Genomic DNA, 20,873 nt, shown 5'->3' on the forward strand with positions numbered 1-20,873 from the left:
AGCTGTGCCTTCATATCATGGCTTTTCTGTCTTTTAAGACATTTTTGTGCCTCAAATAAGATGGGTCTACAGCCATTGTAATTGGTCAAATGTTTTTGGGACTTTGTTGTAAATAAATTATCATTGAATGCTACTTGACTTGTGTGTCTGTCTCCTCATTGGCCGAATTGTTCTGCTGTGGTAGTTGTGACTCAATGCTAACTCTTACCACCAGGGGGAGTCGTAACAGGACTCATTAAGGACATGTCTACCAAACATCATGTTGCGACAACAGTTTTGAGGAAAGGGTTTGTCAAAAAGAGGAATTCATTCATCAGAGAAAAGGACACATTTTGGGGCAATATGCTATTTCCAGTCAAACAAAAGAATTGCGACAAATGGTAAAAAAGAAACAAAAGAAAAAACACAATTTCAAAACTAACATCTGCACTCGAACACAGCACCACAACAAAAGAGCCTGGACTGAAAAATGAGCTGTGCTCTGTTGGCTTTTCCCACAAACTGAACACAAGGATCGGTTTCATCTTGTAATCGCCATTTGCACACAATAGTCCCCGTCAAGATATTCGTCCCCGCGCTGTCAGATTACGAGAAGATGAATATTGTAAAACGCTCCAGCGACCATTTCGCCGGCGCCGACATGCGACGGCCCAACCTCGCCAGGGCCATTTTGTTTGATGACTTTCATTACTTGCGCATGCTGTTTTCTCAGTGTTCGTTACATGGTTAACTTATGAGCTCATTTTCCATGGCGGACAGCGGCACTATATCATTTGACATGCGGCGACGTAGCCAAAAGACAATCGGTCACGTTAACAGTGGCGTCGATGTGATCTGCCGCATTTTTTTGCTGTTGCATTGTGACGACTGGAGACGGTTCAATTTAGTGGGATTTGTAGACCTTCTTGCTTCTACGTTGGCGAAAAAAGATTTCCGGATTGACAATATGAATGGAAGCATCCTGGTTTGTTTAGAGGTCGCTAAGATGAATAGAACATATTGTAGTGAGGGTTTATTTTATGAAGTCAATCCTGATGACACTAAATTGGATATGGTAAATAATATTAGCGTGTTTTGAACTTAATTGCTGTAGGGCCAAGATTTGTTAGATTCTTTTCTTTGTGATTTGAGAATTTGACTCTTTGGGGGGCTTGTTTGTAACTGCCTGATAAAAATCCAATTTATCCTTTGTTTAACAAGTGCTGGGAATTCAAAAGAAATTTGATTGAGAATCAAAGCTGACAAAACTACAGTGGAAATGATGTCATGTTTATTCATAGAATATTTATTTGCCCATCTGTCTACTTTGCGGCGTTGAAAATTGCTAGGAATTGTACAAAACTCCCAAGAGAGTGGCTTCAGGTAGTCGAATTTTATGAGAATGAAAAATACACATGGAATTGTTTCATTTGCTGTCATCAAAGGTGATAAGACTGTCAAGGCTGGCAGTAAATGATCACAGCAAGAAAAATCACGACAAAAACATACAAAGCTGGTCTCAAGAGGGCCAGAACGGATTCAAATACAAAATTGTGAGGCAGATGTGCTGAACACTCACCAAAGTTCTGCACTTTGCACATCCAATACTAGGGAATTAAGTTCAATGACGCCCAGTAGAGGCAGGTACCCTAAACAGATGGCCCATCCTAAACTGTGTCGTTTAATGCCAAGGCCATCCAATATGGATAGCTTCAAAAGTTTGATGACCATTTGGAGGATTCAGCATGAAATCGTTCATCACTGCTAACATCTTGTAATTTATTTTCTTTCGGTCACGCAGCTGTCTGACCACGAGATTCCAACACGCTGGACCAATTTGTCCAAATAATCGCAGTTCCGAGCGGTTATTTCTCCAGGTTTCAGGAAATGTTCACCATTTGCCTGTGTTGACAAAGCTAATGGCTTTAAACACTGCAAAGGTTCCAATGTTTGGCTAACGGGGGAACTCAAATCCTCTACTAACCCCTCCAAAACAATCTCTCTCATTGGTGGATGTCAAACTTAGCCATCGACTGGTAGAAAACAAATGTTCGAGTCTAAAACCCATTCCAAATCTCACTATCCTTATTGTTTTTCAATATAACGAGTCAAATAAGATTTACTACAAAACCAGGCTCCTAATTTTAAATCACATTATTCATTCACGACTGTATACCACCGATCACAAATCCTAAAACAAGGATAAGGACAAATTCCGAACAAATATTTGCTGGTCTTTGCAGTATCAGAGACATTATATAAAGTGAATGCTTAATGAGAAGCATTAAACTCCCTCCAAACGTTTGAAAGAAGACTTTGACCACACATCCCATCTCAAATGTCGGTCACGTGACCCTTGGATGGAGCCGTCCTCTTATCGCGGACGGCGGGTCCAGGGGGACCATTCGAACGATACCTTAAAGAGGTTGTCTCCGAGGACACGCCAAGTCTTTTGATGTGCTGGCCAGTGGTGCTTTGATGCCAGCTTATCGGCTAGAGCAAGGCTCCTCTTCCCTTATTCTCCCCACTCACTGTACTATAAGGCCACCTTCTATTTTCTCAGTTTCATCCCTATTCCTGGCACTGGCTCCTTATACTCTTCATCTTCAGCCTTCCCGGGTAGCCATACCGAAAAGCTCCCCCTCTCCTGCCATCTTCACTAACTCAAACTTGAGTTTTTACACCAAAATATTCATACCAAAACTTGCATTAAACAGATCTTGATGTGTAATAATGTCTCTTATAGAAATTCAGACTTACTCAATTGTGCCTTCTCTTCTGAAAATCACCGTCTAAGCAAGATGTCAGAAGTAGAAAAGAGCAAAGTACAATGTGTTCCCTTTCGTTCTTTAATGTGATGTGCAATCTTGGCTGATCAATGGCTTGGAGTTTCAGGCACTTTTTAATAGTGAAATAACCCTAGTAAAAAACTGGAATGGTTTGCCAGCCATAGTGGCTGAAAGAGAGGCCAACAATCAATCACCGCTGTATTTTCTTAATTCAATTCTTACTGTGCTAATCCAGCTAAGATGTACTGTGTTTACCTTGTGCTTTTTACTATAGGGTTTCTATAACCAAGAATATGTTTCGTAACTGTAGCTGGCAAGGAAGTTTTTAAAGTTACAAATACTTTTTCAAAGAGTTACTTTCTATTAAAGGTTTTTTTTTATGTTGGCACCAGCATATTTCTCTTTCGATCTCTCCAGGGTGGTTGCTTCAGTCTTGCAGACAAAGTGCTTTCTAATTCACACAGATTGCCATTAATATTATCGGTGAGGATCCCTGTCACGAAAAAGATTCGACATCGGGATATAAAAGGAATTTTCCGGCTGTTTTCGAAGCTTTTTTCCCAATAGTTAAAGCTTTGGATATCAAATGAAAAGCACATAAGACTAAAGATAGACTTGCAATGAAAAGCAGCAGAGCCCCAAACCAACATTGAAATCCTGATTTCTTGTTGTCACATGAAATATACATCGAGGAGATTAAAGACAAGAAATGAGGTTGGCAAGCTATTTTTAGATTGGAATCCACATGTTTGCAATTGGGAAAAGATGCATTTGCATCAGTCACTTGGGATAATTGGTGGTGTGAATTGGATGTTGAAGTGACAGCAGTTAATCTTCACCAACACAACGTTTTACTGAATGCCATTTAGAGACAAACTCCAGCACCTGTGGTCTAATTACATAAAACACGACCAATCGTTAGATGTAGACGAGGACAGCTGCATGTCAATCTTCAGGGATTTCCCAATCTCGTTAAATCTTGACAGGTTTTTTTTCCTATTTGCTCAATTTCCTGATTATTCTATCCTGGTGTTTAATCTTAAAATAGCAAAATACCTTAATTCAGAATCAGTTCCTTCATGTATTGATTGAATCCTCTTAAATCACGATACATTTGATAATCTTAGCAGATTATTTTCTTCCTTTTCAGTCATATTAAAATGATCATGTATAGCTATATAATATTCTCATCTAGGCAGCAACCGCATGACTTTGGACAGCCAATTGAAAAATGACAATTATCCCCAGGTTTAGTGAACACCACCAAGTCTCATACTGGCTGTGTGTTGTTTCACTAGGCAAAACACACAACACCTACACACACACAGTCCTCCAGCCAGTCTCTAGTCACGGATTTATGAAGCAATAAAAGCTCATCTCTCGAAAAGTCAAAGACATACACAGGCATACGCAAAGGCGCCAAGTGCAGGGCTTTGCATATCCTCCTCCTGCAACACGACACACCAGAGACAGATGTTCAGTGTGATTATTACATCTGTTTTCTACGACACACAAATCAAACAAAAAACAAAAATAGCTCCAGACACTGAGGTGCTGTGTTTATCCCAGTGGTGTCGTGAAGTGTGTACGTAAAAAAACAAACCCCTTGGAAATGGTGGCACATTTCAAACAAGAGGTATACAGGCCTGTGGACAATTTTGAGAACAAAACCTGTAGCTACTTCATACTGTTAGCTGATAGTAAATGGGCTAAGCACAAAAGAAGATGGGATTTATGGCCAAGCAATGTCACGTGATCGAACCCTTGACACCGACACACCAAACCCAGGTTAAGAAACACTGTGCCAGACCTTTATGTCTTTAAAACTGGACATGGATAAATACAATGTTGTAGACCGACAACCTACGGATGGATTAAAGATTTTATTGTCTCAACCCTAGACACCAATATTTTTAAAATAAAGATTTAGAAAACCCTTGAAATTCAAACCCACAGTTTAAAATATTGATTTAAAAATATTTCCCCGAGGGACTTTGCCATCTTATGAAAGTTGCCACATGTAGTTTTCTAACATTTTTCTATGCCCTTTTCAATAAGCAGCTATTAAACGACAATGAAATCATAACTGCTTGCCTGGTGGATGAAATAAAACAATAATGACTTTAATCTCACTCAATGTCTGTCTTAATGTTATTTTTTTATTGAGTCCACTTCTCTTGGCTCTAACTTTACAATATTGGAAGCAGAATGAATGTTAACATCACATAAAAAAGTGGAAAGGCATTTCTGTTTCTCACTGACGAAAGCTAGTTTGGGAATAAAAAGAAAATAATATTAGATGCTGTTTATTGAGCCTGGCACAATTTCCTCCATGGACTAAATTCCCTAAACCTTCAAATCCTGGCTTCAAGTTTGCAAAGTTGCCAATCAGCTTGTTCTTCTTGTGTATACTGACTTTCTAGCCCCACCCACCATAATTTGAGGAAAAGTCATCTTGAAACCTTGCAGTTACGTAGGATGGACTAGTATCTATCCATCCTTGGAGCCAGATTTTTGATTTTATTATATCAGGGCAGATTATTAACTGTAGAATTATTGTTTAGAGTTGGCCAGCCTTTTGTAGGTTTGGAATTTACCAGTAAAATCCTAAGCAATGCTTATACAACATGTCAATCAGTTCTTTTCATTTTTATTCTTTACAATTGTCGACAATGAATCAGAATAAAGGATATGTCCTATTTGGATTTGGATTGACTGTACTTATTGTATTTTTAAAGAATAGATAGTACATGGTGTTCATGCTTTCGTATTAACAGCCAGTGAGTCAGACCATTCATTTGTTGTCAAACTCCAGCACTTGTCGCTCTCTGTATGCACCGTGCTTTTTACAACACTACTTATAGACACACAACACCCCCATTTCTCTCACTCGTACTTTTCTTTGACTAAATGAAAAGCACTTTCAAAAAGTGGGCTTTTTTGTGAGCTGTCACCGACTCGTCTCATCCGGATTTCGTCAACGGCTGACGCTGAGACACAGAAACAGTTATGCTGTGTCACCCACGCACCGGCGCCCTTTTTGAACCAGTCGTACGCCATCGACTAACTTGACGCATCTCCTATGTTCCACTTGTGGGAAGAAAAAGGAAAAGAAGAGAAAAAAAATACACCCAGTACATACTATCTGACTCCCACCCCGCCAACACACATACTTGTTAAAAGGCTTTCAGGGACTTTGTAGACTTTGGAAAAAAGGTATGTGAATGTGGAAGGTATCCCGGTGGAGCCAAATAAAGCATTGAGAATGTCTCAGGTGGAGTCAAACCTTGTCAAAGAGTGAAAGGCTTCCTTTGCCGAGTCGCAACGCTTCAGTGGTGTTTAAACAATGTATGTCAGGCAGATGTTTCTTGTTTGAACAGGAGAATATTTGTTTTACATACAACGGATTGTTAACTATGCCAGCACAATAAAAAAAAGAAAAATAAGCAGGCGATGATACTGTTAATAATGGGTCCTGTCTCTCTTTCTCATGTTTTGTTTCAAACTAAAGACTTGATTTGAACCTCAAACTCATGTTTGAGTCAATAGTCGTTAAGACATGAACAAAAGATGGAGGAAATTATAACTAAACATAAAATAAAATGTTAAAAACAGTCAACAAAATCTAAGTCAGGACAATCTATCACGAAATGAAGGAAAACCAACAACTTTTGGTTCAAAACTAATCCTTCCTTGAACCCTCCATTTAAAACCCCAACTTTGTCTTTAAACCCAATTCAAACTTCTATAAAATCCTTTAACTGAAAAATATTTGTTCAATTTTGTCTTACATTAATTATCAATTTCATAGTTCAACCTCACGAAGGACAACAATAAATGCCAAATGTTAATTTGCTACTAGAATTTAAGCATATACACTGGTACAAGGCTATTTAATACTTTGACACTACACTCTTCCCCAACCTTCCCTCCAAGCTATTTTCCAGAAGCGGCCATTTTCAATCTCACCCAATTTACAGTGCAATTTTTTTTTGGCCATTGCGGCGCCTGGTCGAGCCTGAAATTCAGGCACGACTCGAGTTTTCTCTCGTCTTCCCACAAAAAGCTCCATTAATCGATTGGAGACGCCGAGAATTAATTATTCTATTATAGGCCCCATCCATGCTAAACTACTGTGTGAAACTGCAGATGAGGTTTTCCGCTGCAGTGCGCCCAGCAAAATAGATACTGTATCTATCTCGCTCACTCTCTTACTCTATAAGGTAAACAGATATATACCCATAGGAAGCCATGGCATTTAATGTGCTCTCTGGCAACACAATCAAAGCTGAGCGCTTTATCTCATTACATTTTTTTTTAAATCCCATTTGAAGGAACAGCTGGCATCTAACTACAAGCGAGGCTCGCTCTTCCTTTACGGCCTTGGAGGGACTGCTGCGTGTTTGCATGAAAACAATTACTGCTGCGTACATGCTTAATGTGGGCCTCAACATCGAATATATCAAACACAGGCTAAAATAAACCAATACAACCTCCAGGATGAAGAGGAGGGCAGCATTTTTAAGCTTAAGCAACAGTCTACCACACGTGTTGGATATGTAATATGCATTCAGAGAAGTTACATAGCAGAAGGTGAATATGGAAAAAAATACTTGAGTGAAAGTACACATTTATGCAAAAAGTAACGGGATTAAAAGCCGAAAAACTGAAGCAAAGAGTCGAAAGTCACTTAAACTAAAAAGAGAATAATGTAACTGGTCGTCAAATTCCCGAATACGGGATGAATAAAGTTATCCAATCCAGTCCAAATCCAATAATACTTGAGTAAAATCTTTAAAAACAATGCCAACAAGTATCTGTACTTTGCTACTTCCGCGACTTCTTAATATGTGACAAAACAAGCCTAATCTACATTGAATTTGCATTCTTAATGCACATCAATAAAGAAATTGCACCTTAATTATTAAAGTGTACAAAAGCTTACGCACGGCTCACCTCAGCGCTACGGCACAGATTCATTACCACCAATTATGCAAATCAGGTCAGTTGTTATGTGGCAATTGGAACACTTGAGGCAGAAGGAAGCCCAGAAAAGAATGTGATTAGAAGGAGAAACCTGTTAGAAAGATGCAGGTTGACTGCACACGTTCTTATTACGAGTCTACTTGAAATTGCCTGGTTTCACCTGTTATTAGGTTGAATAAATCATCTCTTTCGGTGCTATTCCGTTCTCTAAAAGCGCAGCGATTTTTGGGAAGCGTGTCAATCTTGGTGAAGACATACGTCTGCTAGAGGCAGTCAATGAGTCTCAAAAGCATGCAAACCACTTCATATCCTATAAATTCAGCCCCTGCAGTCATGATGAATTACCATTAGGGAATTTGTCAGCCAAGTCTATTTGTTAGAAGAGAAAGTAGAAAGAAACCATGTTGTAAATGACCAAAAGATTCTGCCATGTTGGGGTCAGTTAGACACTTTCTTTGCATTACTTCAGATAAAATCATAGAGGTGAAATATTATTAAAACTTAGCCCACTTTTACTTCGAAATTCTGTCGACCTATGGTAAGTAAACTCACTAAAAAGTGTTGCGAAAGACACACAAAGTTCTTTCAAAGCCATTTTTTCCCATGAATCACTCCAAAACAACTAAAATAAGCCAATTACATCAACCCAATGTCATAATTTTAACATGTAGCAAACCAAACAACCAAACATTACTTATAGTCTTGTGACATTGGCGATTAAATGTATTTTTGCATTGCGAGAACACAGCAAGTGTTTGTTTATTTGTCTGCAAAACTGCTGCTCGAAACTGTGGCGCTCACTAATGAACATCTCAACAGGAGCTTAACATTCGCTGCACTTTATAGTGTAAAATCTCTCTCACAAACACACACACAGACACACACACAAATATAAAAGGTAATCGAATCAGAAATGCTGGCCTCTATTTGAGGTAATTTGAGGCAGTTGCCTTCAATACCAAGAGCAGCAGTGCTTGTGAGAGTTTATCAAAGTGATAAATAGCTTTCTTAAAGCCACCTTTTCCAACTGATTCCAACATATTATTGTGAAATCCAGGACAAAAAATTCTTCTAGTGAACCATTTAAACTGAAAACATAGTAATTATGAAATTGTGAATTGAATAGGATCTTATCACAATTTGCAGACCCCTGAAACCAGCAATCCAACCTCTAAAAAAGACTTTAATTCCTAATTAAAACCATCTCTTCTAGAAAACTGACCCCTTACCAAATATAAAGTGAAATGCAAGACTTTCCTTAGCACACATGAATGAACATCAGTTGTATTAATCAAATACATTATTTTCACCTTCTGTTCCTGTCTATCCAGTCTTGTAATAATAATAAAAATGCCGCAACCATTCATTAATTCAGTCGGTGGCATACTAAAGCACTCATTTGTCATGTCCACACAAACACTGAAGATTTAAAACTGGCTGTACTATAGTGTGTACTACAGTCTTAAATCTAGCTTCCGTCTCAATCATCTGTCTTTTAGACCACAGTGGCCTGCCAGGGCTACTAAATGTCACATTCTTATTCACCTTTTGCATTTAGTCGATCCGCTCATCAGCCGACTGAGTAAAACGTTTCAATTCAACTTGAATGCAAAAACTGACAGCTAAATTCTTCCCTCTTATTTTAAGTCACAGTACGACTTTATTCCTTTAATATCATCCATCCAGTATTTTTCCATTCTGCCTTTCCTCACCACCTGCAAACCTTGTTAAAATAAATCAACAAATCTAATCTATCTGCCTGTCTACCCATGGCTAGATTTTCTTTATAACTACTTCAAACGTCACTAAGCATGCTTGTTAAATATGAGAGTGGAGCCGCAGGACTCCCATAATGCATTGCGCTATGCCAGCCTGCAAGTAAGACTTTCCGTTGGCCAGTCTTTTTCCATAAATCCAGCAAAATCCAACTGATTCTGGGTTTTTTGTGGGTGTCCTAGGGTCCTGTTTTCCTCAGGCCGTGGAGACATTTTGACCTGCTTGGTCCACTTTTCAGACTAGTTTAGCCAAGTACTTTCTCTACCTGCCTTTTTTCTATTTTAGCTGCATTGATGGATTGTGTTTAGCTGTTTCTGGATCTGTTATCTGTTAATGTTCTCTGCGGCCTGTTTTCTGACATTTAAGCATGCCTGCAGCAAAACTACAAACACAATGAAATATCTCCACTATTTAGAATTAAGGATCAACAGCATCCGTGTGTTTAACTAATGATCGCTGCCGGGCCTTCCAAGTTGAAATAGATTGGACGACTGTTGCTGTCAAAGACACCCAAAACAACACTGCTATTCCTCACAGTTCAAATGAATTGGACGTATACGCCTTGACATTTGAATTTGAGTCAATAATCAGGTTAAACTCTGTTTTCAAATCCTAATATAAAAAGCCAGTGTTTTCCAAAACTAATACAAATCCTTCATTGTGGTTTCAAAGCTTAATTTGAATATGAATCAGATTAAAAAAAACAAATGAGCCAATTTATACCGACAAGTTGGAAATACAATTTGGCAAATAGGCCATAGAGGAAGTATTGTCTTTTGTTCCAAATCTTGTTTGGGTTAGAGGACTTTTGAACTGACGTCCTCTAGCCCAATTATGAAGGTCTGTTATCAACAAGGACACGGGCAGTTAATCACTTTAATTAATCTGACAGGCTTTTATCAAACATAATAAACTGCGACCAACTGAAGGGAGGAGAGAGGAAGAAAAGCACGACAGGTTTATGAATTCATCATCATCATCATTGGCGGCTGAAGAGCAAAAAGAAGGAAATGAAAAGAGAACAAAAGGAGGAGAGCAGACAGATGTTGCAACAATGGACAGCGTCTTGGTGGATAATCTTCCATTATTCTGCCTGATTTCACAAGCGAAGGGTGTCCACGGGAGCTCATTACCCGCTTATAAATCTGCAGCCTATACTTTTCCCTACTACGTATGCTTGATTTTTAACAGCATCCTTCAGACATACCCATTCATAAAGGGACAAAAATAGGTTGAGATGTTGAAAAGAATAAAGCCAAGTATTGTCAATTGGACTTGAAAAATTGGGGTGAAGTAGAGGACAAATTCTGCCAAAAGGATTCTAGGATTCTGGTCAAAGCAGGTTCAAGGGTAAGGTTTTGTATCCAGGATTAGGATTAAGGATTAGTGTAGGTGTACGGTTGGGGTAAAGATCACTTCACAACAATTTTGTCACCGTGCAAGGTTAGATTCAAGGCACTCTGTACTTTGTAGTACTTTCCGCAGGTGTGAGCTTTTTCTAGGCTTCTTAAAGCCAGTGGTTACTAATCAGATGACACTGATCTTTACGGCAAATATGAATGATGAGCCAATTATTCTTCACGGAAGCATGCCATTACGCCGCATTAATGAAGCAGCCGTGGTGTCATTACACAGGACTCCATCATAACCAGGACGGCGCCCCGGGTCAGGAGAAGCTTGGAATGTGATTGGCTGTAGTCATGGTGACCGTGTGAGCATCTCTTCTCTAGATTATGTGTACCCGGTGTTTTATCCCAATTAGAAAAAATGTCAGCAAATGAAAGATGGAGAAGGAAGAAAAGGGGAGACAAAGAAGAAGAAGGAGGAGGAGGATGGCATTGAAGACTAAAAGAACGATGAGGACAAGAAGATTGAAGGGGCAGGGTGCAGTGATTAGAAAGTGATGGCCTCTGTTTTCATGCGTGTGCTAGTGTGTGTATGTCTGCGCTCTACTAGGTCTTTGAATTAATGAGAAACTCAGATGAGAGAGGGTCATCATGACCTGCATGCAAATGACATGCCTGACTCACTCAATTTTGATACATTCATGTGTGTGTGTGTGTGGTTTAGTGACTTACAGTGTGCAACACATGAAAATTAGCAAACACTACAAAATGCACATACCTTTGGATTGAAGAAAGGCTTGCTTGTCATGTACAGCAAACAAAAAATGATGACCAGTGCACTACAGATCCACACCCTTAGTTGGCAGTAGCAAACCTCACAGTATCAGGCCACAGTCAACTGAGATTGAAGGAGAGAAAATACAAAAACATTAGGAAATGGTTGCTTCAAGTCAAACATTTTACAGTGTTTTTTGGGGGGTGAGTCCACTTATGATAAACACGCCCACTAAATTTAATGTTGCCTGGCAAAATGGCTTCAGGGCTTGAATTTGGAAGTCAAATTTCTAACATAAATGGCCGGGAATGATGAGGTGTAGAAACGTGACCGAGGGGTACGCTCATAGCCTGAATGTTCTCAATGCCTCACGTCATTTTCTGACTGTTGACGTTCTTATCCGTGCATCCATTATGCATGACCAATTTACACCAGTGAGCCAGCAAGCAAGCGGGAGTGAAAAATAAAGCCGGGGAAAATGGACAGTCTCTCTATGTATTAGCAAGGATAAGCAGGACGGGGGGCACGTAGACACATCTGTGTATCAATCCATTATGGATGACCCACTTAAACAACAGGAGGGAACAAATATTGCCACTCTCTAACCCGCAGGCGCCTCCATCCTGGAGAGTCAATAACGTTGGTGTGTTGCCAAGGGGAAGTCCAAGATGTTGTGAAAAAAATGTTAGGATATAGCATAGAGTAAAGCTATGCACTAAGGGCAACTATAAACAGGGCCTGTTTTTACAATGCAAATATTTTATACATTTTACACTATGTGAATATATCTTATTCCGTTTTAAAGCATATACATTTTCCCAACATATTTTTAATGCAGTATATATCAAATCTGAAATAATTCGACACCTCATATGTTTGCGGCTGAGAATGCCTTACGGCCCATTAGCTGCTTTAATTCAAACATTTCATGAGCATCAGTCTGCTTTGAAAATGTCAAAAGCAAACATAACCAGCCAGAACTAATTCACCATGCTGAAGGACCATTGATAAATGAAGACGCTTATAATTGCTTACATGGCAGGTAGCCCTCCTAATTGATCCCTCGTGTGTCAGGGCTGTCAAGAAGAAAGGCTTTCCACATGATTTTCATTCATTTTGAAAGTAAGTACAGTAATGAGTACTTTAATTTTTTTCTTTACAAGTGGTCCAAACATCAAATGAAAGGTGCAACTGCCCAGAGAAAATACCACATTTGATCTGTTTATTAAAATTAATTGCTAACATGTTGTAATGTATATTTTTTTAACTCATTCAATTTCAGCCCTTAAAAAAACAACCTCTACAAATGCTGTAGAGCACAGGTGTCAAGTGGCGGCTCGGGGGCCAAATCTGGCCCTCCGCGTCATTTTGTGTGGCCCGGGAAAGTAAATCATGAGTCCCGACTTTCCTTTTTAGGATCATATTAAAATGAAGAGTATAGATGTATAATACATTTCTTGATTTTCTCCCTTTTAAATCAAAAATTGTAATTTTTAATCATTTTTTTTTGTGTTTTTAGTTCAAAAATCATTTTGTAAAATCTAAAGATATATATTAAAAAAAGCAGAAATAAACATGGTTTTAGATCTGTAAAAAAACGGAATAACGGAGTTTAAGGTACTTTGAGCACCCCTGAAGTATTGTCACACTATTATATTTTTAATACAAGATAATTAGACTAGATTAGAGCTTTCCTTTTGCTACTTCCCTACTACTGCCAACCAACTCCATCTGTCCCTGTGGACCAAAGAGTACTACTAGCAAGCAGGCATTGCTGAATCTTCAGCTAACAAAGTCATTTCGCCGAAAGGACCACTTGACGGGAACTGACGGACTACTTCAGTTAAAATAAGGACATACACACACACAGAGAAACCATCAGCTGTTGGACCATTGCTCGACATACTTGATAAAGAGAGTTGCCAGTGAAATACAAAGCTCTTCCCTCCCACATGTTCGCTGTTGTAGGATGAGGCTGAATATTTTTTAACAAGTGTGGATGAGGGTACTTGAACCTCGGGAGTCATTTGGTTTTTTCCATACACACCCATTTTTTTCTGTCAGTATGTGTGGGAGGGAGGGAGGCCCAGACTTTGAAGCAGCAGGTTCTGTTTGAAAACTGTGTGCGTCCTCACAGAGTGTTAATTTGGTCCGTCACTACAGACAGATGGAACCCTGGAGGTGTTGACCAAAGATTTGGGGATTTAATAGTATTATCAACATAGAAATTTGATTCAAAGTATTTCTAAGATCCAGAAATTACAACTTATTTTAAGGGACTCAACTGAGAGTTGAGGGTCATAAGTGGAATTCCTTATGGTATCTTTTATAACAGCAGGAGTGCATTAAGACATTTACTGCCATTGAAAGCAATAGATCCCAAAGCAATTGTAGCATTCTTCTTTATCACTACTTATTTAAGTGTGCATTTTAAGGTGAAACTTTACATTACATTCTACTTGTATAATGAGGATAAAGGCATTCAATTACTTTTTGATTGAGACCATTCAATGACCATTTGATGTCGTTTCTTATGCACTAAATGTACTTTTTCTACCATTACCATCCATCCACTTAAACGCTGGATGTGAATAACCATGGTTACCAACAGCAAAGTGCATATAAAATACAAAAAATATATAGTACAGTAATATCATTCATTCACTATGAAACATCTCTCTATATTTTAAAAATTTAAAAGATAAAAGATTTTTAAAAGATCTTTGCATGTTCTTCCCATTGCTGTGTGGGTTTTCTCTAGGTACTCAGGTTTCCTCCCACTTCTAAACAAACTTGCATGGTTGGCTAATGTATCCATAGCTACAAGTGTGTGTATAGTTGTTTATGTTCATGGTAATGTTTCCATCTTGATTGAATTACTGATAAAATATCAGTGCAATTTATGTCACTAAAAGTCGCTATCGGATGAATCAATGTCCAATCCTTTGGCCCCTAAATTTGCATTGAGCAAAAGGCACAGCATCAGATGAATGAAGGAGCAATTCAATAGATTTAGCCCGTTGTTGTATACTATACAATGACGGTGAAAAATCACATGTGGTTTTCACAATAACAGCCCATTTGTCTGGGTTGTGTATCACAACCACGGCCTAAAAAAGCATCATCTCTCCCGCCTGGCCAACTCTCCTTGTCCTCGTCCTCCCCTTTTTTCCACATCTGCCTCCTACTGTTCTTGACATTGCTTTATTGTTTGACGCCATTTCTTTGGCTCTTCTTCCCCTGCTGTGGCATCCACTTCATCCATGTTAAAGAGCACATGAATAAAGCATGCCATTATCACAGTCAGCATGTGTGCGTGAACGTCTTCTAAGACGCGGCAGTAACGTGGGGAAAGTCAAGTGTACGTCAACCTCTCATCTTTTTCAAATGAGATAAAACTGTGTAGGGTGTGTACTTGTAGCCCCTTAATATCAGTAGTGACCTTCATTGTAAAAGGAGAAGAAAAACGTTCAGATAAGCGCTTTGCTTTTGTTTTTTTAAATATACATGTTAACATGGCTTGTCGTTTTATCGAAATCATTATATGTGCATCAAGGTGACGGTCGTTGGTAAACAAAACAGGCCGAAACTGAACATATTTAAAATGTGTGATCGATGGCTTTTTGGCAAGATGGAAAAAAAATACAGAGTATGTCTGTATTGGTATGTAATATTCATAGGATGCCAGTAGTTGTTGGTAACATTTCCTAAAATAACACTACAATAGATCATTCTTCAGGATCAGCGCCAAATGTGTTCAATCAATGAGTGTCCTAAGGGGCATTGTTGAGTTTAGCCTTCTATTTAAGATCGTATAATTAAAAAAAAAAGAAAATGAACTCGGAAGTTGAGGGACTCATAATTTTAGACCACAGCATTTGTTGGCGAGTAAGGGCTTAACCATTAAGCCTTAATGGTTATGAATAATTGATGATAATCTGACCAAACAAATCTTTGTATTGGCATTTCCGATTAAACCTCAGTCTCCCTTCTACGTAACCACCTGGTCAGGCAATCTAGAATCATTGTCCTCTATGTCACTGCAATGTTGAGATGTATGTATACTTAGCAATTGATACAATTTGTAAGGGCATTTTCCACAGTTAATGTGAAGGGCTCTATTTTTACTGTATATAGGACAAGAAAATTAACTTTATTAGTTATGATTCCATTATTTCTCTATTGTTTTTAAATGCAGTTCACTGCAATATTGACAAATTTTACAGGATAGGTAAATATAAAGGTAAATGCACAAGAATGGCAGTTTCAGATGCAAAAATTTGATTATAACAGATTAGATTAGAATTTTGATTCATCCCATATTCGGGAAATGTCCTTGGTCACAGTAGGGGATATTATTGATACAATTGGATCAAAGTAGTAATTGCATCAACCACCACCTGGCAAATAACTTACATTTCCAGAGTGTTTTGCCCAGCGGCAAAGCTTGCGTATGATAAAATTTTGAACAAGCAGAAATACAGTCAAGCTTTACACACACATAGCAGCGTTAACAACTTGCACCTGCATTGTAAATCCAGCCCGGAAGCATTTGTGTGTTCTCATCAATTCCTTTTCATAAACACAGCATCCGGGGAAGTTTTCTGGAAAGTACTAAAACAATCCCGCCGATGCGGCATGTAATCGTATTTATAAGCTGTCCCAAATCCTAAAGTATATTTTGGATCTGGATGTAATAGCAGCTACAAAACGGGGGCCTGTCCTTTCAGTCATGTTCATAGATCACAGGGAAGCGAATATCAGAGGGAATGCAGGCCGGCAGCAAAGCTGTATTAACGGGTGGCCCTCAGTCAACAGCCCAATGCCGAATATTTATGCAGACATAATGAAGAGGCACCATTTAACTCCAGTGAGGATTATGTGTGTGCGTGCTGCGGAGTACCCGGCATGAGGCAGCCGTTAGTTATAGCCTGGCTTAAGGTGTGCATCGAAGACATACACCATTAGCAGGCTGGCCGCGTCTCTTAACATGAACCTCCTACCCAACACTGACGACTGGATTCTTTGGATTTCTTTCTTCCTCTAATCCGCCCTCTATTTGTTCCTCTCTACTTGTCCTCGCCTGGCTTCTTCCTTCCTTCACACGTATTCAGAAAACTTTATTTTCCCGCGAGGCAATTAAAGGAGCAGAGGGCAGCTCAGTTGCAGTTATTGACACAAGTCTAAAAAATACGAGTGAAAAAACATAAATGCGTGGATGTGGAGCGATCTGCATCAGTGGTCAGAGTCAAATGTCAAGATCTAGACTGTGATTTCTTACTTTCCATGAGTTTCTATTAAAATAGAAGCTACCACCAGAAAAATAATATTGTAATTTTACGACTCATCAAACACACAAGATAAATGTCAGCATCTAAAAAGAATGATTATATGCAACACATTATTGCTGTTATTTGCTTCAATTTGCAAATTGTTGGCATCAACACAGCATCAGGTTTTGAGCATGTTAATGGTTTTTAAGAGTCTATGACACTTGTCGAAATATTATATCTAAAATGGTCCGGCCCACATGAAATCAAGTTGACGTTAAGGCGGCACGCGAACCAACCCGGCACTGTCGTAAAAGATTGTCTTATCTCGAGCATTTCATCTTATGTAGAGGCCAGGTTTTTGGTCAATTTTCACGTTCTATGTCAAAGCATTTGTATGTAGACGTACCACCGTATTTCCATTTGTTCCCTCCTCCAAACTTGACACTTCAATAAGCAACTCCCAAGAGGCAGCCAGAAGCCAAGTCAAAACTTTTCACTGAAAGATATAAATAACACACATCTGCGGGCCCCCCAAGTGTTTCTGCTTCCATCAACTAGTAGTTTGTTTGTTTTTTGTCTCACTTATGAAGCCAACAAGGTAAACAAGTAATGTTGTAAGAATGAATTTTCATTTGTTCAACTTTTGTGAGCAAAGCTGCTCTTTTGATGGAAATCGAGTTAGATGTATCCATTTTTCTGACTTTCCTAACTCTTGCTGAGTGTTGAACGTTGACGTTACGCTGAAGAGATGAACCTTTATTGCAGAGAAGTAGGGCGAAGCCGGGACTATTTTTTCCTCTTATATTGACGCTTTTGACATTCTCCTCACGCTCGTTAATGGAAAGGCAGAAGCAGATTGATTGACTCGGTCGCAGAGAAGACAGACCGCCAGTCGGAATAACTCCGCAAAAGATTCCGCAGTGTGAAACAAATACTTTTAACCGATAACTTTGGACCCATGGTCATCAGTGCACACTTAAATTAATGAGCTCAAACTAATATAAGAGTTTTAGCAAGAAATTCCAGTAGACTGGAGGCAACCCAAATTACTAATAAGTATGAAAAAGAGTCATTTCATTTGAAAGAGTCATCTCATTTGAAAAAGAGTCATTTCATTTGAAAATTTTACCGAAACCACATGTAACTCAAATGAGATTATTCACAAAACTACATTTAAAAAAAAAGAATCAACTCTGAACTAAAGAGAAACATTTTGAAGTCAAAAAACAACAACAACAATCTTTCAAACTCATGAAGTATGAGACCCCATCGGGAAAAAACCTTTCATAGCGTTACCACAGCATGAATTATAGTTCAAAAATACACACTATACAGCATATACATACACACCTTATATAAACATCCCCGGTGAGTTTGCTTAGCAGAAAATTACATATTACATGCTGTTGCATTTTAAAACAGCAGTGTAATGATCCTTAACTTTCCTCTAGCAGAGTCGAGATGCCAAATGCATCCTCACTACCTCAACTTCTTGCCAAAAGTCACAGTGGAGGACTCCGTGTGACAATTTAGATGGGGAAATGGGGGGGTAATGATGCAAACAAAACCAATGAACACTCACTTTGTGCTATTTGTTGTCTTCCTGGGGGTAAAAAGGGCAACACTACTTTTGTTTAAACAAAAGTGGTAATGTTTTTGGAGCAGGAAATTGAAATAAGAAAGTCTATGCACTCATCTTTTTTTCCAGTTGAGAAAATCAATTGCTCGCAACTGATAAATATATCATTGCTGAGATTTGGTTGTTTTAGGCATTTTATAAGATAACACAAGGCAAAAAAAATGGGCCAGGATGTGACTAAAAAGAAGGTTTTATTTTAGATATAATATTTATATTTTTAAAAAATAAATTAATTAAAAGAACTGGATTAAAATCCCTGAATATTCAGTTTTTTTAAAGGTCTAAAAAAATGTTTATTTTAGCTTTTTTTAGATATATTTTTTAGATTTTACTAAATTATTTTTAAACTAAAAACACAAAAAACGATTAAAAATTGCAGTTATTGATTTAAAAGTGTAAAAATAACGAAATATAATATACATCTATATCTATCATTCAAATTTGATCCTAACGCAGAAAGTCGCACTCAAGATTTACTTTCCCGGGCCATACAAAATGATGTGGTCGGCCTGATTTAGCCCCCGGGCTGCCACTTTGACACCTGTGCTTTAGATGACAACATGTCAGATTTTATTGAGAAAGAAATCATCATGGGTCCCAAAAGGAATCCCACAATTCCACCATAGAGAAAGCGGTTAGACTGAGAGCGCATGGTGTTTGCTGATCCAATGTTTTAGCAAACTGCTGTCATAAGCCATTTATTAAAAGTTTGCTCATCGCCCGTCCTTGGAGGGGCAGGCAGAAAACGTAAGAGAGCGACTGGGCATCGTCAGCCAGATGTTTTTTTTTTTCCTAAGAAAACACTTCACAAGTTGACCTTTAGTGCGGAATCATTAGCCGTTACACTCCAGCCGTTTTCTATACGGAGCTTCTTCGATGATAAACACACACAAATGCACACACCCAACTTCCATTATGGCTCAGTATGCTGTCTTTCACCTTCATTTGCTTCTCTTTCCTTTCCAGTTCTGCAAAATTTTAGTCTATAATATTTAGGCAACACAGTGAATGAGTGGTGAGCACATCTGCTTCACAGTTCTAAGTCCAAAGGTTCAATCCCAGGTAGGTTCTGACCTCCCTATTTGGAGTTTGCATGGAAAACTGATCATCCCCTTGCCTATTACCCAAAGTTGCAAGATTATTCTACTCCCAAAGGCGCAAGCGAGTAATTAGCAATTCATATCTTTCAGCCAATGAAACGTGATGCGTGTCAAATGTTTGTTAATTGGCCTCCTGATAACTCATCTCAAACATTTCCTTGTGTTTCAAGGCTGGGTTTTTAAGATAAATTTCAAGCCAGGTCTGTGTTTTTCAACCACAATTATGCTTTGGAAGTCAGGTTTTCAAACAGATTGTCGGGAGAAATATGAATTTTAAACACGGGGTTATGCTTGTAGTGGCATTCGTTATGGACTTCCCACTCTCCATGTGGCCAAAACGACCAAGTGCACGACATGAGCTTCCGAACAACAACAACAACAAAACGACATCCATTTAAATAACAGCATGCAGCAGTCACACGGAATGTGCCAAACAAACCTCCATCTTCCTTTTAGGGTAGCCCTTTGGGAGATGTGTGACAAAAACGCATTCATCACTTGTGGGAAACAATTTAGGACACAGTCGCCAGCGCATAAAAGCTGTCGTGATGCACAGATGCACAGACATTTAACGCATACACTTTCTCACATACACAATGTATCTGCAGGGTTAGTAATGTACATACACACACATTTAGGAATGAAAAATCCCCATTTAATCATTACTCGACGCTACCATAAGATGATTCTTTTATGCAAGCTGATTAAAAATGAAAATAGAATGGAGTGTTTGTTTTCCTTTCATTAGGACTATGTTGACACGTTTGGTGTTTCCCCGAAAGAGACTTTTGATTAATTTAAGACGAGTCACAAAGTCAAACAAAGTAAACATTAAGTCCATGCAACTTGTAAGGCAAGTACACGTTCAAATTAGTGTTTAAAAAGACAGTTTGGGTAGCATATCAAGGATATAGTGTAGTGAATACCGAGTTAAGGTTTCTAATCAGGGTTCCTATCAATGAAGAAATCCAAATCTGAGATCATAAATAACGATATTCTATTTATTTAGCTTGTATTCTTTAATCTGGCAATGTAAACCAAGGGCATAACAGTCGGACATGACTTAAAAACAACTGCAATCGGAGTCCATTCACTACCAATCCTTTCTTTTTACTTTCAAACCCAGACAGGCCAAACATGATCCTATGGCCAAAACACTCTGGAGTCGCACTTCCAGACAAATGCTGATAAAGACAAATGACCCTGCCCG

General features: G+C 38.6%; 1 protein-coding gene across 2 annotated transcripts in view; it reads right to left on the reverse strand.

Annotated features, from left to right (window-relative positions):
- The window catches only part of mcm8 (minichromosome maintenance 8 homologous recombination repair factor), a 244,565-nt gene that overhangs the window by 75,733 nt on the left and 147,959 nt on the right, over positions 1 to 20,873 (reverse strand). For both annotated transcript variants that reach the window (XM_077729396.1, XM_077729397.1), the window contains one exon: positions 11,655 to 11,774. The gene's annotated coding sequence lies outside the window, so the exon portion shown is untranslated. The remainder of the gene's footprint in view (positions 1 to 11,654; positions 11,775 to 20,873) is intronic.

Source organism: Stigmatopora nigra, chromosome 12, assembly GCF_051989575.1.
Source record: "Stigmatopora nigra isolate UIUO_SnigA chromosome 12, RoL_Snig_1.1, whole genome shotgun sequence".
Lineage (NCBI taxonomy): Eukaryota > Metazoa > Chordata > Actinopteri > Syngnathiformes > Syngnathidae > Stigmatopora > Stigmatopora nigra.